We start from the raw sequence: 4,436 nt of genomic DNA on the forward strand, positions 1-4,436 counted from the left end.
TATATATATATATATATATATATATATACCCTCAGTGATCATGGTTACTTGTTTTAATTGCAAACCTTGGGAAAACCTAGAGAAAAATAAACATTTAACCGACGTCACATTAAATTGTAAAACTTATTATAATACAGTCATGAACTGTAATTTACTATGGTGAAATGACACTAAAAGTGAACTAATACATTATTGTGCAATATACGTATTTGTCATGTTCCGTGTTTCTGTGTGTTTATTTTTGAGTTTCTGTGTAGTCCTGTTCCCTGTGAGTCTGTCTCTGCGTCCTCCCCGATTGTTTCCCAGGTGTGTCTCATTCCCTTGATTACCCCGTATGTATTTAAACCCACCTGTTGTCTGTGTTCCTGGTTGGATCCTTGTCGTAGTCAGTGTCGTTTGTCTTCCGTCTTGTGTTCGCTCCAGTAGAACTGTTAAGTCCTGGATAGCGTTAGCTCTCGTTTCCAGTCCTGTGTGTCAGTTGCTACCGGTATTTGGCTTTGTGCCTGTCTCTCTGTCGTGCTGCCTGTTTTTGGACTGTTTCGAGCATCATCTTTATTAAAACCATCATATTCTTACATCCTGGGTCCGCCTGCGTCATCTCCTCACCACCTCAACCACACCTCATGACAGTATTCTGAAGTGTCAAAGACAGTGTGTATCGAATTTTAAAATTCTCTTTTCTTAAATAACAAAATGCATACTGTACCGTAATATGAACTCAAGCCATTTCGCCAAAGGGATGAGACTTGGAATATTGATCCATTGCACACAGACAACTTTGACCTTTTGTGATGTTTACATACCCTAAGAGTGGTGGGGGGAAACAAAACACTTATGTGTATCACATAAATATTGTATTTCGCAAGTTCAGAGAAGTCAACTTATGTAAAAAACCAAAAACATTTTATACGGTCATGGAACGTTATACTGAAATACACCGTTGGAAGCGTCAAATTAACTTAAAGTTTACTTTATTTTCAGCTAAATTATAACATTACGGTAAACTAGCTAATACTTTTCTTAAATAATAAAAGATCATTCGAAGTTAAAAAATATTTTTGCATTAAAGCCTTGCTTCTACTTACCACCGGAGCCCATCATTGCACTCGTATTTTATCAAGTGCATGTTTTTATGGCATTTTACACATTTCATCCTCCTCTTCAGGATTCCCCACTTCTGCATCCATTTTACTATTCGTATTTTGTTTGTCTTTGTATTAGGAAGCCTAATAATTTTCAGAAGTCCTTCTAATAAACACATCATTAATTAGCAACATGTGTTAGGAGAAAGGATGCGCTTTTTTGCGGTTTGTAATCTAATTACCGGAAGTACATAATTCGACTTCCTCTGCGTAGCCCATTACAGTTATTAAATAAAAAACAATAAAAGAAAGAAAAATATATTTTTTAAAAAGGCTCAAGTTTCGTGGAACTACATAAACCCAGTATCTCCTGACCTTTCTAAATCTTTGTTAAATAAATTTTTAATAATTTGTCAGTCAGACAACAGCACATTTTGTATTTGTATATAGTACAATACGTGAGAGTAAATTAAAATAAAAAAAACAGTAATGACTGTCACTAAAGCATTTCTCTTTTAATTACATTTTTGTAACTGCTAATAATTGCTTCACATTACTTGAGGCAAATGGAAATGTTATTAGTTCGATATTGTAATAACGGACATTATGTAACTTTTTGATTGAGTACTGTAATATGCGGTGTCCACCAGTGAGAGGCAGCAAATTGCCAACTGAAGTTCACTTTGCCCGTCTTACACATAGACATAATATAAGGGTAGACCCCGCATTGGCTGCTCCGGCGCAGGGTGCCTGTAGCGTCCAGATATATGATATCCTCACAGCTGCGCTCCTGGAAAACTTTTATACTCCTTGCTGACCACAGCAATACCCCTTTGGGGTGCATGATTATCTTCTGTAGAACGTTGTCTTCAGATCCTTTTTTCAGATTAAACATTTTCTGCAGACTTATCATTTCATTCTTGTGAAGTCTCGTTTTTTTTCTAGCCTCAAAAGAAATATTTTTTTAAAACATCTTTAGTGAGAGCCTCATCTCTGGAACCCATAATCATAGTTTTGCTGTCTAATTTGTTTAGCATGTTCAGATGCATCGTTCTTGGTAGTGTGTTTTCCAGATTTTGGGCCATGTCTTCTCTAGAGTCTGCACGTACTGGTCTCCGTACAAGTTGTGTTGCACGGTGCACGCTCTGGTCCCCTTCAAAGTTAACTGTTGCCTTCAAGTCACTAGCTATTTCGACATTCACTTTCACAGGGCAGTCGTCAAATCGGCAGTATCCTGTACATCTAAACTCTGGGCCAGGCTTGGTAGAGCCCAACACCTTCAGTTGATGCCTTTTAAATGCAAACGAGCAATACGGATAAATGGATCTAATTCCTTTGCTAATTACATTAGTCCAGTTCAGTCCTTTGAATATTTTTCTTTGTCTTTTCTTCTGTAGTTTTGTCCAGTCATTTTCTTCCACAAAAAAAAAAAATGGATGAGGTTCGTATGGCCATCTTTACAATATTGGTTTCAAATGATTCACCAGATATTGCCTACAAGCAGAAAAAAAAATTTAAGACCAACATTGCAATCTCTTAAAATTGTATAACTGTTAACATCTAAAGCTGATGATGACACACAGAGCAACTATTAGAGCAGTGGTGCTGGGTAATGTTGCCAGCAATGGCAATGAGAAAAGGCTAATGCTGTAGTAACCCAGATCACCCCATCACTATCCATTGGAAACATAGTCTGACTTATCAGCAACAAAATTGTTCAAATTGATGCCCCTGTGTATCATCAGCATAAAGAGAAGCTTTGTGCTTAGATTAAATTTTTTTATTTGTTTGTGTTCCTTCTCTTCAGTGACCACAGTGAATGGGGTCGTGACACGGTACCAGAAAGCTTTGAAGACATTCACAAAGTATGGGTCAATGAAAAGGGCCTTCTGCAAAATCAACGTAGATCGTAAAATGATTGCGAGAACCGCGGTGATTGCAGAACTCGCAATCACTTTCCCTGACATGTTCAAGAAGCTCATTGCAGTAAAAGTAGAACAAGAGAAGATATGTGAGTTGGCAGACTGATGCTGAAAGGCTATTACTAATGAAATGGCTGAAACCATCACATCCAAGAAAAAAAGTAGAAAACTACTACCCATAATGCACAAATACACTTGAGAATTATGAAAGATAGAATTTCTTTATTGTTCACTTAAAAGGAGGGATTTTTTATTGTTCATTTAGAAGAAGACTGTTTTTATTGTTCATTTAAAAGAAAGCAGTTTTTATTGTTACTTTTTTTTTATTTACGTAATACATAAGTGGGATTCGAACCCACGCCTCCAGGAGAGACTGCGACCTGAACGCAGCGCCTTAGACCGCTCGGCCATCCTGACTTCCATGAGCAGTGTGTGAGATGTCTTCGCAAACGGTATGCTCAAAGGGCGACTAACGCTTGATTGAAGGACGATGGACTATTTGAACATAGCGAGTAGCAAAATTCTGCCAAATTATGGGTTGAGTTTAACATTATAAGCTTTGAATGATTTTATTCTAGAGAACCACTCAACATGTCCCACAAATGTTGGCAAAGTTGACCATAGACTCTCTTGTTCTGCCTCAAATGACACCTTTTCCTGGCACGAACATGATGCACTTTTTTGAATGCAAAGTAATCTGTCAGAAGTGGGATTCGAACCCACGCCTCCAGGAGAGACTGCGACCTTAACGCAGCGCCTTAGACCGCTCGGCCATTCTGACTTACATGAGCGTAGAGTGAGATGCGTCCCCATGCGGTATGCTCAAAGGGCGATCAACACGACAATTCAAGAAGGAAAATAGACTATTTGAACATAGCAAGAAGCAAAATTCAGCAGGTTTTCTGCAAATTACGGGTTGAGTTTGCATTCCAGCCATGGCCCCCTTATAAATTGTTACCATAATAAGCTTTGAATGATTTTATTCTGGAGTACCACTGAACATGTCCCACAAATGTTGGCAAAGTTGACCATAGACTCTCTTGTTCTGCCTCAAATGACACCTTTTCCTGGCACGAACATGATGCACTTTTTTGAATGCAAAGTAATCTGTCAGAAGTGGGATTCGAACCCACGCCTCCAGGAGAGACTGCGACCTTAACGCAGCGCCTTAGACTGCGGATCTGCCATCCTGACTTACATGAGTGTAGAGTGAGATGCGTCCCCATGCGGTATGCTCGAAGGGCGATCAACACGACAATTCAAGAAGGAAAATAGACTATTTGAACATAGCAAGAAGCAAAATTCAGCAGGTTTTCTGCAAATTACGGGTTGAGTTTGCATTCCAGCCATGGCCCCCTTATAAATTGTTACCATAATAAGCTTTGAATGATTTTATTCTGGAGTACCACTGAACATGACGGCAAACTTGACG

General features: G+C 38.7%; 1 non-coding gene across 1 annotated transcript; it reads right to left on the reverse strand.

Annotated features, from left to right (window-relative positions):
• Positions 1-3,702: 3,702 nt before the first annotated feature.
• trnal-aag (transfer RNA leucine (anticodon AAG)) lies at positions 3,703-3,785 on the reverse strand. The gene has a single exon. It is a non-coding gene; the product is annotated as a tRNA-Leu (tRNA).
• Positions 3,786-4,436: the final 651 nt, after the last annotated feature.

Source organism: Poecilia latipinna, unplaced genomic scaffold (genome assembly GCF_001443285.1).
Source record: "Poecilia latipinna isolate Pla-1442-1.1 unplaced genomic scaffold, P_latipinna-1.0 Scaffold1439, whole genome shotgun sequence".
Classification (NCBI taxonomy): Eukaryota; Metazoa; Chordata; class Actinopteri; order Cyprinodontiformes; family Poeciliidae; genus Poecilia; species Poecilia latipinna.